Here is a 15,820-nt window from a genome sequence, read left to right on the forward strand (position 1 = left end):
ATTCAATCATGCTTACCGCCACTTCATAATAAATCTGATTAGGGGTTAACCAACGGGGCAGTAAATGATTGAAGCGCTGCGTTTACGATCCGAACTTTGAAGTGACCGCGCGCACAAACCCACGGACGACGAATAATCACTTTATCAATTTCGAGCTGAGCTGTTATTATTAATGAGCTATGGGGAACGACTATTGAGACGACGACGATCGACTTATTGACAAATGAGGCTCGATTAACGGCTGGGCTGGGTTTGCTTATGTGAGTTTGTTCATCGAGAATTCATTGGTCCGTTTGCTGGGAGACTGACTTTATGTGCAGGTAAAACAATTCTCACTCATTTGCACATGTCAAGTGGGAAGCCACGGACGGATCCCACGGTTCAACAACTCAAATCGATCAATCAAAACTTGATTTGGTTTGCAGACACTTTCGGAATCCCATTCAGAGCCAATGTACCAACAATCCTTCCCGCAGTGATCCAGCTGTGTCAATCGAAGAGCTACAGGTAAATTGCAACCATCGTAGATTGTTTCCTCACGACAAACGAGGCTGTTCAACAACACGGCCTCTATTGAATTGACAAGGAAGTGTCAGCGCTTTGGTAAAATTACATTGTCATTATTCTTTCTCCTTTTTTCCAAACGAACCCCTCGGCAGCATTAGAGCAGGGAGGCAGGGGGGAGCGGTCAAACGAGAGTGCGGACGCTACTATTAATTCAATTTATTCGCGATACGTATCTAAATATTTTGCATGCTCATTGGTCTAATGAACACGCGTAGTCGCGTCGGAACGACGACGACGTCGACTGATCTCGTGAGTCACTTTGTCTAAGTCGTTTTCAACACCTCGGCATAGACGACGCTGTCGTTGCCGGCTGTTAGCATTAGTCAAAGCACCTATTCACGCACGGAAAGGAGGGAATGCACCGATGCAAGCCTAAATGCACCATTAAGGAAGTTACCATGACAGGGAATAATGACTCTGAACCATAGTTACCATTACCTACTAGATGGTTTCCCGATACCGACTGGTGAGGTGGAAGCTGCTGGTAGAATGGGACTGCATGCAAACTCACTCGTTCGTATGATTTATGGATCCGAACACAGTGATGCTCGGAACACGCATGTTCAATGAAATACTGATAAAGTTTTGATAAAAATTAATTGTCCTGAATCATTACGGAAGACTAAGAGGAAGATTGAAAATTTTGGAAAAAAAACTTTCATTTGATTATTGATTGTGAAGGAAATACAAGATATAGGTTAACAATGAACCAGAAAATAATAGTTTAATGTAAAAATGATTAGCATTTTCACTTTTACTGATTTTATATTTAGACTATTATGTGATTATCAATATTTACCCACTCGTCTCAGATAGAAGTGTTCTAATCTTATCATCTAGATTGATTACACAGTTGTTATTTTGTTATCACAAATAAATTTACGCTCAATATAATTTGTCGTTTCATTACTTAACTTGAGAATTACTTCATGTAAGAGCAAATCTTACATGATTCTAATTGCTTCCATTAATTAGTCTAACAAACAAAAATGCTCTGAACTTATTGAATTATTTGAAATTTGAAATTTGAATCTTCGAACCTATAAGAAGCAGAAATAACCAAAACACAATATTATACGGTGCGAGAAGGGCAAGTGTTAAACCAGTCTGAGACATCGATTGAAGTTGAAAAATCTGGTAAGAAAGCTATGGTCTGGCAAGAAATTTGTAGCTGCGGTAAGATTTCGAAACCCTTCATCACCACTGCTTTAATGAACAGTGAAATATACATCAAGGAATGTTTACAAAAACGACTTCTACCCATGATTCGGATCCTGTTGTCTTCTGGGCAGATCTTGCTTCTTGCCACTACTCGAAATCAATGGTAGAATGGTATACTACCAAAAATGTCATTTTCGTCCCAAAAGACACGAATCCACCAAATATTGCCTTTCTCATATAGAAAGGGTGTGCGATCACTGTAAAAACCGAGTGCCACATAAAATTCAAATCAGCCCATCGAGATCAGTAAATGTTTGTGTGTTGCACTCATTTTTTCTCAGATGGCTGAATTGATTTACACAAACTTAAATCCGAATGAAAGGTCAGAAAATACCATGCAAAATTTTGGAATTTTATCCTGATAAAACTCACTGTTCCGGAGTTTTAGTTCAATTTCTCAGAGATGATGAGACCAATTTTCACAAACTTATCTACAAATTTATCTCATTGCGAGGGGACTGCTACATCTGTCTGGGTTTATTCGTTTCACCAGATTGACTCGAAGCTAGTTTCTTTGTATTGAGGACGAAAATGTGACAAAATCAAAATCGACCTTCTCCGATTTTGATGAAACTTGGTACATGGCTTCAGTATGGCAAACCATAAGTTTTGAACCGATGGAGAGGTCAATCCGACTCACGACTGAAAAATTGGCACAAAAAATTGCCTTCTTCAAATCGTTGTAGGGAATCGATTGAGCACTCTAAAAAAATATACACTGAAAAAATATTTTGGTTTTTTCTCAATAATTACAAAATAATCCAAAAAAGTTAAATAAAAAAAAATCAGGGCTTGAATTTTTTTTTAAATTATCATTTTAAAGCTCTTATTAAAACCTACAGATTGGGCGATTCCCTACAACTTCTTCCTGAACGCCATTTTTGTACAATTAATGGTTTCCGAGTTACAACGATTTGAAAAAGGCATGTTTTGTGAAATGCAAAAATACATACGGCCGTTTTTAAAAATCAGTCGTGAGTCGGATTGACCTCTCCATCGGTTCAAAACTTATGTTTTGCCATATTGAAGCCATGTGCAAAGTTTCATCCAAATCGGAGAAGGTCAAGTCTGATGATCTGCTAAGCATTTCTGGAATTGCTCTAAATAGCAAGAATAAATTTCTATACTGCATGTTTCGTCTTCGACTCGTCAGTACATTACAGTTTATGTTATGTACTGACGAGTCTAAGACGAAGCATAATGTATACAAATTGGTTATGTGCCCTTAGCACCCCTAAATGACCGAAGAATATATTTGTCAAAACCAATTTTATGATTAATGTATAATGCGGCGAAATGCTCCATACGGCAGCATGGTTTTCAGAAAATATAGGGCTTCCGGTGTGAAAACTTTGAGCAAAAGGAAAGTTTCGGCAGAACAACTTACGGCGTTGTGACTTTGACTCATTTAAAGTAGCAAATTAAACTTGTTAGATTTTTCATGTCTCACCGTTGTTACAGAGCAGGTTAATTTTGTTAGATTAATTTTAGATTTTAGACATGTGGTTGCAATAAACGAAATGTTCACTTATATTACTGCTTGTGCCATTAACCCAAAAACCTGAATAAGTTGTGTATGCTTCTTCGATCAGTTTCATATCTGATTTTTCGTGACTGCTGTGAAACATACCAGACTTTCCCTTGCGATGGTTTTGGCCTACCCGAAAGTGAAGGAGCGTGAGTGAACAGATACCACAAGGATTAGTATTTAGCTCAAACGGCATGTTTTAAGTGAGATCATCAGATGAAAAAATATCCTCTCACATCCAAAAATTCGAACGCTAGCGCACTTTAGGAGCATGTTAAAGTCATGGTGATCGGATGAGCTTTCGGTCCTCGATTTGTAGCTGATAATATAAAGAGTGTATCGAAAATAAGTTATTCACATACATTTGTGTTGTACGCATGTATTTGTGATGGTTTTTTATGTTCAGACCACAACATACTGTGCGTTTGTCTGTCGGCTTTCGTTTGTTTATTTGTTTGTGCGGTTGAAATTCTGCGTTTTCAAGATGTCGCGTATTGAAAAGGAAGTGAAAAATAAGGTTCTGGAAACATGGCTAAGTGAGAAGGGCATTACTATGCGAAAATTGGCGAAGCGGTTTGGAATTCATCATGCCAGTGTTAAAACCATCATTAATAAGAGTACCAGGAAGAGGCAGAAAACCCGATTCTTCCAACCCAAAACTTAACCAGAAAGTGCTATCTCTAATTATGAAGAACAAATCGATGTCAATACGTGATTTGGCCAGAAAAGGAGGAAAGAGTATCGGAATGGTCGAGTGTATCAAGAGGCGAAATCACCTGAAGACCTACAAGAAGCAGAAAATCTCGAAACAAAGTGTAGAACAGCAGAAGCGAGCAGCAACAAGAACCCGGTAATTGTATTCGCGTCTTTTGCAGTGTCCGGATGCATGTGTCGTTTTGATGGACGATGAGACTTATGTAAAGAAGGACTCAAAACCCTTCCAGGTCCTCAATACTTCACTGTCGTCGTTGGGGAGGTCGATTCAAGTGGAGAAATTCGGTCGAAATGTACTGGTATGGCAAGCAATATGTTCCTGTGGTTTGAAGTCAACCATTCTTTTACACAACCGGAACTATAAATGCAGAAATCTATCGATCTGAGTGTCTCCGGAAGAGATTGCTGCCTTTATATAAGAAGCATGGTACACCCCTACTTTTGTGGCCGGATTTGGCGTCGGCTCACTATGCCAAAACCACTCTCAATTGGCCCCCGGAAAAGGGTATAAATTTCATTGAGAAAAATATCAATCCACCAAATTGCACTCAGCTTCGACCCATCGAACATTACTGGGCAATCGTGAAGAGGGTCTTCAAGAAGACTGGTAAGGCAGCTGGGAACATGCAGGAGTTCAAAAAAATTTGGGCTCAAGCGTCATAAAAATGCGATGCATCACTTGTCCGGAACTTGATGAAGAGCGTTCGATCAAAAGTTCGAAAATTCGTGAAGGAATAACTTAAATTTCATCCGGTTTTCATTATGCTCAAGTTTTATCTCGTACAATAAAGGATCAATTTTTAGTTTGAATAAAATATCGTTGTTTATCATAATTTGAAAGACAAATTTGTGGATAGCTTATTTTCGATACACTCCTTACTTCGACTGTTATATGAGTCCTTCATGTTAACAACAAGAAAATATTGAACATTTAGGGGTTATTTGGATTGTGTATGTACAATTATTTCGAATTTCTTAACGTATCGAAGCAGTTCAAGGTGAAATTTGAAATGGTTGTCCAAACAAAAAAAAAAAAAGTTCAAATTCTTCGGTGACCAGTATTCAATCGCCCCTCGTTTACGCCCGAGACGTCAGAATGCCTCGGTTCAAAATTCTTCAGTGTTACATCAATAATGCAAGCTTTGCGTCTGTTTAGCGGTTTAAGTTAAACTGCTAGGTGGTGATAGTAGTTCAATTTGAACTGCTTTAAGCACTGATTTTTTTATTCAATAATATAATATATTTTTAGGCACACTGCTTAAGCTCTAAGATGTCAAGGGTATTTTTTAATCTTAATTAACGATTAACTTAAAACTAGAATAGTATCATTAGATTATGTCGTCTCGGATTTTCAAAAATATCGCTTTCAGCTGGCGATCGGCAGTGGTCGGTGAATTGAATATTGCATGAGTCTTCCAGATGGCGTTGGTAAATATCTATACTGGCCGCATCCTTCGGTCCGTGTGGGTCCGTGGGAAACATCCCCAGGCTACGAAGGCCCGGCGGGTGGCCCGCATGCTGATCATTGACTGGAGCGGTCTTCCGTGGGCGGTGATGGTGATGTTACGGAAGAGAATGAAATATTGTAAATATTGTGGAAAGCGAGGTAAAAAGGGGGTATGGAAACAAAATGTCTGAAAACTACAGAGATCTAATTAGTTGCTATCGAGATGGTGAAGAGACGGGGAAAGGGGGAACGAATAAGTTAGTAACAAAAAAAAGAGAATTTAAGCACTCATGAACCGAAGGCGAAACATGAAGAAAAATGAAAATATGTCAAAAATTTCCAAAGACGTGGCTTATTTTAATTGTTTTTTTTTCTATTTTAGTGAATGGTTGGATAATTCATGAGAAATAATTCTGTTATATTCTCAGTGCATATATTTTTAGAGTATTCAAATGATTTCCTACAACTTCTCTTTGGTCACATGTAAAAGTATTCGAGTTATAACTTTTACTGGTAGCTTTTTTCAATTCTGAGAAAAATGAGCTATTCACTGAAAGTCTACTTTAAATTGAACACTTCTTTTGTCTATACTGACATGCCGAACGGAAACTAGGGAGCAAAACTTGGCTAACCCCTGAATTACCAAACCTGCATCGGCCACAAATAGTCGAAAACTCGATTTCGTTCGGCACATCAGTATATACATTCTGACACGAATGCCACAAAGATGGTAAAGTGTCATTATTAAAATTAAAAGAAAAGTATCTACATTGCACTTCGATGCAAAGCAAAGCGAATAGCGGACTTTACGTTTGCTTAGCGGTTCAAATTGAACTGCCGAGTTTCGCATTAAGCAGTTCAATTTGATCAAAGACGAAACGTAAACATATTAAATAAATTTGGTTTCTTATTCCTTTTGCGAATAGTAGGAAAAATAATTTTTAGTTTTGATTTTGATACAGTTGGACTTAATTTTTCGCGTGTATAATAACTGCAAATTCTAATACTCAATTGAGTTCAGATATTCATTGAGCTGAAGTCAAACACATTATTCAAAATGTCAAACATTTTCAAATGTTTAAGACTGTATCAACTGCGAGAACTCGATTATTCCTTATTTTAGTTATTTTACAAAAACAAACCGATCAACTTTTAAAAAAAGCTTCAATTTATGTAAACATTTGCATCAAGAAAATTTTAAATAATTTATATTTTTCATGTTCACAAGTTTGGTGAACTAAAACGATGTAATTTTTCGAAACAAATATTAAGAGTAAAATATTTTTCAATCGGTAAAGCTGTCCATTATAATAAAATTAACAATTACTTCAAGACTTTTGACCCTTTTATAGTTCATAATCCTGTATTCGGGAGGAAAGTGTGCGGTAATTTACTTACTTGAAAGACTTAAGAAGACGTGCAAATAGATTTCTGTTGATAGAGAAGTTGTTCGTCTTCAAACGAATTCGCTTAGTTTAGCGAAACATACTTAATGTAAAAGATGTACGATGTTGAGCTCATTATTATCGGTTGGGAAGCTGATCGGCAAACACATCCACTCGGAAACAAACTTTCGCCTTTCCTAGCGATGCCTCAGTCACTCAGGTAAGGTACATTTATTTAGTCTTTTTCCGATGCAACGATGCACCTCAGGATTGATGCCATTCCGACACGCTGCACTAGTCAACGTTTTTCTTTCTCCGCTGAAGAGGTGCAAAATCAAGTCTTAACGAGCAAGATTTGCATTTTACGAATTGTTCGTCTCTCCCTAATTCTTACGCGCTTGCACTTTCCGTACATCACTTGCAGAAAGCCGGCAAGTTCATCGGAACAATCACCGCCGAAGACTTTGCCGTCGGTCTGTCGGTCACCGGTTGGTGGAAAATCCCCTTCCGGAGGAGGAATCGTGCCCAACGTAACTTATGCCTAGTTTTCATGTCTACGGCCGTGCCCCGTGGGGTCCAACTAGCGTGCGAGCATGCACGAGACAGTCGGTGACTCTGAAGTCAACAGAACCCAAACTGCGACCGCTGCGGAAAATGAAAGTACCCGGCGCAGGAAATCCTCGAGTTTGCCCACGATCGCCTGGTCGAGGAAGTTTGTTTCAAATTCAAATTGTTTCGCCAGCACCTGAAGAGCTTCTTAACACGAAACACGACGGGATTTGCTGTCCAGTCAAATTGATGAGGATGAATGATATCGACGTTCATTTGCCGGTAATTGTGCGATTCCTGGATGCTAGGCTAGAGGCACTTTGTGCTGGCACAAACTGGCCGGCCCTTCTGGAGTCGTCGTTGAATGGCGTTAAAGTGAAAATTACTTATTTAAATTTGCTTTTGCAAAACCTGACGGTTCAAGTTCTTTACATTTTGCATTTGAATGTTCAAGAGGACAATGAACTTATGTAATTAATTCCTTTCGAATAAAATCACTTTCCTCCGCCGCATGTAGCAGATAGCTTTGCTTTGCCTTTGGTGGTCTCTTTCAAGTATCACCAGAAAACCGTACGGCAGTCGCTTAAGTAATTACTTAAGCACATCTCTTCAGAAAACAGAAACGTCTCTCGGGTCCTCAAATAAACGTTAGCGTGTAAGTTTCGAAACTCGAAATCGACTTATGCAAATATGGTTTCGGAATGAATTTCATTGTGTCTCTTTTAATGCTCTCTACTGCCAACATTCGATATCGCTTACTTTTTCCTCAGTTTCGCTAGTTGAGATGCACTTTTTCAAGTTTCCTCCATGGAAAATTAAACCCATAAAAGAGGCACTCTAGTCGTAGGTACAGTTTCGGCACGATCCGCTGGAGAAGCTCTGGTTTGGTTCCGTCCAGAGTGGGATTTTTATCAAATCTGCGAAAACTATTAACTTTATTACTGTGGGAAAACGAATTTAACACAATGAGAGTTGTAGACAAATAAGTTGAGTCATTTTTGCGTGCGATTCGTTTATAAAACTCATTCGTTGAATATCGTACAAATCACCAATCGTTCAAACCACCATTGAACAAGACATCGTTATTCATAAACTCCTTGTGGACGTGTGAAAATATACAGAAGAAACGCGGGTAGATCTTTCTTCAAACACTAATGAAGATGGTGCTCGATAAAGCAATATCGTAATAATAACAGATCCTTTTCGTCAAATGGCAAGTGTGATGATTTTTTTCTCAAAATACAGAGCATTGTTTGAATGTTGTATATGTGATTGAAGTATCCTCTTCCTTCTTCCGTGGTGCTCGGTATAAACACAAGGTTTTCATGTTAATAACTGGTTACTTACGAAAATCACTAGGTCACATATCAATATTTTCAGCAGTTTGCTCGTTACGGTTAAACTTGAGAGAATTCTGCCGGAAAAAAAATCATCCCGTGACAAAGACAATTGAAATTATTTTCGTATGGATTCAAGCAACCTGAGTACTTCTGAGACAGAGAACGGCATTAGTATTTTTACAATAAAACAACGACAGTTTTCAAATTGCATAACACATAGCGAATAGTTTTATAAAGGACTATTTCGTTCTTTACTGCACTGGTTTGGGGTGAATTTGAAAAAAAATCCGAAGCGAGAACGTAACGAAATTACTCCAGATTTGAATTCCCAATAACATTTTTTGTTGTTAGGTTATATACTGTAATCATTTTTAATCGAAAATAAAATATAATAATGTTAATTGTGAAACATTTTCAAAGTGAAAAAAACATTTTTCAATCCACCTAGTTTTGTGATAATAGGGTAAAGTTTTATAATATTCCCCCTCTTAAGAAAACATTGAGATATTTCTAAAGGTACTGACATATTTTCTTCGAGAATGTAGGTTTTTCTTTGCAATACGCCTGGGCAACACAATTTTCAATGTTTCCGGTAGAAATGATGAGAATTGATTGATACGAACACATTTTTCAAAGCGACCACATTCTCAGTTTTTTCGCTTGCCATGTAAGCGATAGAAAAAACTTTTTAGCACACTACCCTATATTTCCGGAACCGGATGAAATTCAGGTGTTCCGTATGGGACCACAGGACTTTTCATTTGAACCTAAGTTTGCAAAAATCGGTCAAATCATCGCTGAGAAGAGAATATTTGGGAAATATGATCACTATTTCCGGTGCCTCCGGAATCGCAAACCGAGAACCAGTATAGCCGGAATCGGTTTGTTTGGCCATCTACTGGTAATGTTTACCGATTGAAGTAGTCTTGAGGCCAGTTTCGATTTTTTTTTTCGTTTTTTATTTCGTCCATTTTTGACATACGTTACCCTGTAATTCCGAAATCGTAAGTCGAATCAAGATGAAATTCAGAAGTTTTGTAAAGGATCATAGGTTTGTGGAATTCGGTCGCACCATCTATGAGAAAAGTTAGTACAGATATTTTCATATTTTGCACATTTTACCCAGATAAAAAGTTCAAGAATTTTGTATGAGACCATAAGACCTTCAATTTGTATCTAAGTTAAAATCGGGTTCGCCATCTCCTAAAAAAGCTGGTGCACTTATTTTCACAATTTTGGCACATTTATCCCATAATTCCGGAACCGGAAGACGGATCCAAATAATATTTAGGAATTTTGCATGGAACCACAAGACCTTTTCATTGAATCTGAGACTGTGAAAATCGTTTTAGCCTTCTCTGAAAAAGTTAGTGCAAATAAAACCGTCACTAGCATACATACATTTTGCGTACTCGACGAAATGAGTCGGCTTTCCGGGCCTCGGTTCGAAAGTCGGTTTTCACAGTAATTGCATAACTTTTCTATATGAGAAAGGCAAAAATCGTTCAATTTTATTAATTCACCCTTTTGTACGTTTCCAGGCATCATTGTACGTATGAGTGCGAAGGATGCCGTTTCGGTGCAACAAAATGCTTGTTACGACGAACAACGGTAGGACCCGTATTTTTTGTCGTGAATACGACTTACTTTACTATGGGGTGCCTTTTCAAAATTTATCCTCTGTGCGAGTGATAAATGTTTGGTATAAACGAGTATCAAAGGGGATAATCCATAAGGCGCGTTTGCCTTGCTCGTATTTTTAAAGTTCATAACTCAGTGATCTGTGAAAGGATTTATATAATCTAACTACCAATAGGATCGAAATTTTTCAACTTAAGCGTGTAAAGAAAAAGCATTGAATACGAGCACTGCGAGCAGATGTATTTTGTGTCGTTTGCAAAGCTAGTTTTGCTTCCGAGAAGAGCGATTACGTCACAGCTGCCAGTCATTTGCATTGGCGAAAAAGCAACGGTGGAGAGTATTACACAAAATCAGCCGTTCTAGTGGCTCTAAAAGTTTTCTAAAGAACTATTAAGATTTCTTCGTCGCAAATCGAAGGTAAAAATTCTCAGTTTAGTGCAAATCTAGAATTGTTTGATTTGATTTTTGCACTTTTCGCTGTGTGAAATTCACAGTAATCTAGATCAAGTAAAGCCTTATTTGTTTTTGTGAAAAATGTGGAAAAGGGGAATGCTTGCATAATTCTTACAATTGATCAACTAATTGATATTCGGAAGTGTTAAGGAACATGTCAGTTGTTTTCGTATTCACGACATCCAGTTATGTCTCTGACATTACCCACCCGCCTTTTTTGCTCTGAATAAAACTCCCTTTACTATGGGGTGCTCTTAAAAATTTATCCTCTGAGAGAGTGATAAGTTTTTGTTGGTGAATATCTCTTGTTGTATCTAACGTATCAACATAATGTTTCCTACATGTCATCAAAAATATGATCATCAATCTATGATAGCATTTTCAGTTGTATGATATAATAACAAATAGTTAAAAATTCAAGTTTTCTGAAATGTTTGATATCAACGATTATCCAAGAAGAAATATCATGACGCCTCTCGCGTACCTGGGTAGGTATAAAAAGCTAACATTTGATATAGTTTCTTCTTTCTATATTGACTGAGCAGGAGTAAAGCAAGTGCATCATTCCGGTTAGTTCAGGTCCAGTAGTTTAAGTATCAAGAATTAAGTTCAGTATTGAATCGATCGCGGGACGTTCGCTAAACCTCGAAAAGTGGACAATGATGGGAATCATTATGCAAAATCAGCCCTTCTAATGGCTCGACATATTCTTTAAAGAACTTTAAGGATAGTTTCTTCGCAAATCGAAGATAAAACTCATCAGTTTAGTGCAAATCTAGAATAACTTAATTAGTTCTGTGTACTTTTCCTCTGTGCAAAATACGCACCAAACGAGTGCGAATAGAAACAGCATTTGGTTGCTTTGCGTTCGAGAAGAATGTTCGTAATATTTGACCCTTCTGAATGCCAGAAGGGTCACCCGTACAGCATGCAACTGAAATATGCAAATCCGAAATAAAATAATCGAGATAAAAATTCTGTTAATCATTTGTTCCGCGTTATTTATTTGTTTGATAGAAAATATTTGTCACCAATAAGGCACTCTTAAGAATAAATGCACCGTTACAATTCTGCAAGCGAAGTAGTAGTAGTTGCGAAATTCATACACTCAACTAATACTGAACGATTATCAATTTTATTCGTATTCACGTACTCCAGTTATGTCTGTGACATTACTCACCCGCCATTTTTTGCCTTTCTCATATAGAAAGGCTATGCAATCATTGTGAAAATCGAGGCCCGGAGGGCCGAGAGTCATATTCCATTCGACTCAGTTTGTCGAGTACGCAAAATGTGTGTGTGTGTGTGTGTGTGTGTGTGTGTGTGTGTGTGTGTGTGTGTGTGTGTGTGTGTGTATGTGTGTATGTAACGTTTTTTTAACTAACTTTTCCCGTAGATGGCTGAACCGATTTACCCAAACTTAGATTCAAATGAAAGGTATTGTGGTCCCATAAAAAAATCCTGAATATTATTTGGATCCGACTTTCGGTTCCTGAGTTATGGGGTAAAATGTGCAAAAAGATGAAAATATGTGTTCTAACTTTTCTCATAGATGGCGCGACCGATTTTCACAAACTTAGGTCTTTCAGTCCCATACGTAATTCCTGAATTTCATACGGATCCGACCTCCGGATCCGGAAATAAGATGTAAAGTGAGTTAAAAATTTTATACCGTCACTGAAAAGGGCGAAAACCCGTAAAAAGTTTTCTAAATCGACCTCAAATATTCTCCAATTGATAGATTTAATCAGTAGATGGTCAAACAAACCGATTCCGGTTATTGTTTTAAAAATCGAAGAAAATTATTTTGAAGAATACCACAATATTATATATGACAGTATGACTGATATGAGAAAGGCATAATTATACCACTAGGTGGATTGGGACAGGTTTTTTTGTGTTCATAACCCCAAGCAAACTGATATAGACGGTCAATGATTTGTTTCGACCTACCAAGGTGTTCGGTCATCCCCAGCGGCTATCTAAAAACATATATTTGTCAATTAACCTTTCGACTCAGTTTGTCGAGTACGCAAAATGTCTGCACTTGTGTCTGTATGTGTGCGTATGTATGTGTGTATGTATGCGTGTGTACATGTAAGATTGTTTGTATGTAACATTTTTTTTGCGACCACTTATCTCGGAGATGGCAGAATCGATTTTCATGAACTTAGATTCAAATGAAAGGTCTTGTAGCCCCATACAAAATTCCTGAATTTTATCTGAATTCTACTTCCGGTGCTGGAATTACAAGGTGATAAGTAAGTGGGTGATTCTTACAAACTTAGATGCAAATCAAAGGTATTATTATCTTATACAAAGTTCCTGAATTTTATTTCGATCCGACTTCCATTACAGGGTCCGAAAGCACCGGAAATAGTGAAAAAATCCAATTTCAAATTACTTCCTCAATTTTCTCAGAGATGGCGTGACCTATATTTGCAAACTTAACTTCAAATGAAAGGTTTCATGGTCCCATACAAAACTTCTAAATTTCATCTGACTTCCGATTTCGGATTTATAGGGTAAAGTGTGTTAAAAATTTTGAACCGTCACTTAAAGCGGCGGATCAAAAAACGTTAACAAAAATTTTAAACTGGCCTCGAAACTATTCCAACCTTGTTGGCAGAGTAATATCAATAAAACCAGCAAATAACATTAGCACATATGTTATGATTAATATAATTATAATAAAAATGATAGGACAAACATGTTCAATCACAAAGCATGTCATGCAGCTGATTAATTTACCCTATTCAGCTTGAATATTATACACAGAAGTAACAGGAGTGTAGGTTTTACTACAGCAATTCAAACGCACCATTCAACGTAGCGCCTGCTGTGTGTTCAAACCCTGCACTTTTGTTACTTCTATAAATTAAACTCATGTCAAGAAGCGTTTTATTGTGTTGAATCAAATAGTGCACGAATATTATCATCAGTATCAACCAGCTGGAAGTAAAACAAAGTCTTTTGTCACTCTTATCACTACGTAAATAGTGTGAATTATATTTTTTACTAGTTTTGCTTAGGCAATACTGTCAAATTAACAATATCAGTGTGATTACGATCCAATCTTCATCTAGCATTTATTTCTCTTACTCTAGTGTTCATGAAATTGTGAATCAAACAACCTGTTGAGAAATCGAATACGGGGTGCATCTAACGAGAATATATGTTGAAACTATGTAAAGCCTACCGTAATGAGACCGGTATTTATCCTAACTCTGGTGATAAGGATTGTTAATGAACATTCCCCAAAGATACAAAATTGACAATTTTCCATGATTTTGGAAATCTCATTGACACGCATTATCTTTAGTTTTAAATTTCTGTAGGATTGCTGTTATGACTAATTTTCACACACCACTGCGGGGGATCGACGATTTCAGACGTAGATCAATCGGCACTCCTGTCTGATCGTGATCATATGTGATTTTCCTGCACCAAGGTTCAAGCTGATCGATTCATTCAATGATTGATCTTGCATGAATCAAGAATAATTTTAGCTCAAAATCACTACCGATTTTGAGTGACAGAAGATTAACACCATTAGTTATGATCTTTATTGGGAAAGATCACAAGCGATCTTCTTTGGCAGTGATTTCAATTTAACGATTTTTTTATTCGATTTACTCGATGATCAAAAACGGATAAGCAATTCACGGGCGGTCTCTAATGTGAATGCTAATGCCGTCTAATTATCGTTATCCTGTATTATTCCAGTAGAAAATATGAGTGAAAATAATTGTTTCGTCTCCGAATCGTATTTTCTGTATGTTGGATTGCTAGGTGGCATAACAGTTTAACATACACTGTTATGCACTGATGATTCAGAGAATCCTTCCAGGTCAGGGCTCGAACATACGACAACTAGATGGTAAGACCAGCGCCCTGTGCATTGAACCGCTAATTCGGATTGTTATCTGCCCTAGGATCGAAATAAGGCCAACCTCTTGATGAACTTGACAACCTTTACTATTATTAATTTTAAAGATTATGACTACTCCGAAATGAGAACTATGAATACTACACTGTGCTCCATTATCTTTTGTATAGTGTTCTTATTAGACTGTTAAACGGTGAAGATTATTCGCCTATAACATATTTTCATCTGTATGACTACACCACAAATCTAGTAGTTCACCTGCCTCATCCAAAAATATCCCAAAAACGCAAAACTCTCCTTGAATTCTACGCCGTATGTCACTGTCGTGGAACGCCACGCGATGACAGCCTGGCGGTATTTTCGATGCATCACCGCAACCGCGCGTGAGGTCCCAAATGGAACATGTTTGCCGTGTTTAGCGCTTACCTTTCCCAACAATAACCTACCTGTCTATGCTGTTGCTTCTGATGATGATGATGAAGACAAACCGCGTTACAAACAACACTTCAACGCTCCAAAGGACGGTGTGCGGGGGTTGTGTTTGCTACCTGCTCGTAACTACCTAACGAGACGACGGACGGCGCATCCAATGACCAACGAACGACGGCTCTGCTCTACAACTACCGCATCTTCGACCGACCTAACCGACTTGAACGCGGTCTCCTTCTCATTATGAGAAGTTAAACGAGATAAATATGTGTGATCACCTTGTTGCAAACTTCAACGTCACCGGGACATAGGAATAGATGATTGACTAGGGTGGTTCGAGTGGTTTTTCTAACTCCCCGAGGAACTGCGTCTCTGCATGTTGGTTTGACAGTTTCAAATGAGAAATTGTAAAAATTTTATTTTTTACTTCTCATCGATGGACCCTGGGTTCAACTGCAACAGAAGCATAAAACCCACGAAGAACGCGCTAAAACAAATCGACCTAATGCTTAAAAATAGCGCGAAGGAATATGAGGTGTGAAGTTTGAATTGATCTCAGAAAACAAGTGGGAGGTTCTGTATGGGAAGGTGAGTGTCAGGTTTTACTGTGACAAACAGGAGGGCAACTTGAACAACATGAAACGGAGAAACGGGGAT

At 37.9% G+C, this 15,820-nt stretch overlaps 1 protein-coding gene across 18 annotated transcripts in view; it reads right to left on the reverse strand.

Moving 5' to 3' along the window:
- Nucleotides 1-15,820, reverse strand: part of LOC131436088 (PDZ and LIM domain protein Zasp) — a 211,029-nt gene that overhangs the window by 119,018 nt on the left and 76,191 nt on the right. The gene's annotated exons all lie outside the window — the stretch shown is intronic.

Source organism: Malaya genurostris, chromosome 3 (assembly GCF_030247185.1).
Source record: "Malaya genurostris strain Urasoe2022 chromosome 3, Malgen_1.1, whole genome shotgun sequence".
Classification (NCBI taxonomy): domain Eukaryota; kingdom Metazoa; phylum Arthropoda; class Insecta; order Diptera; family Culicidae; genus Malaya; species Malaya genurostris.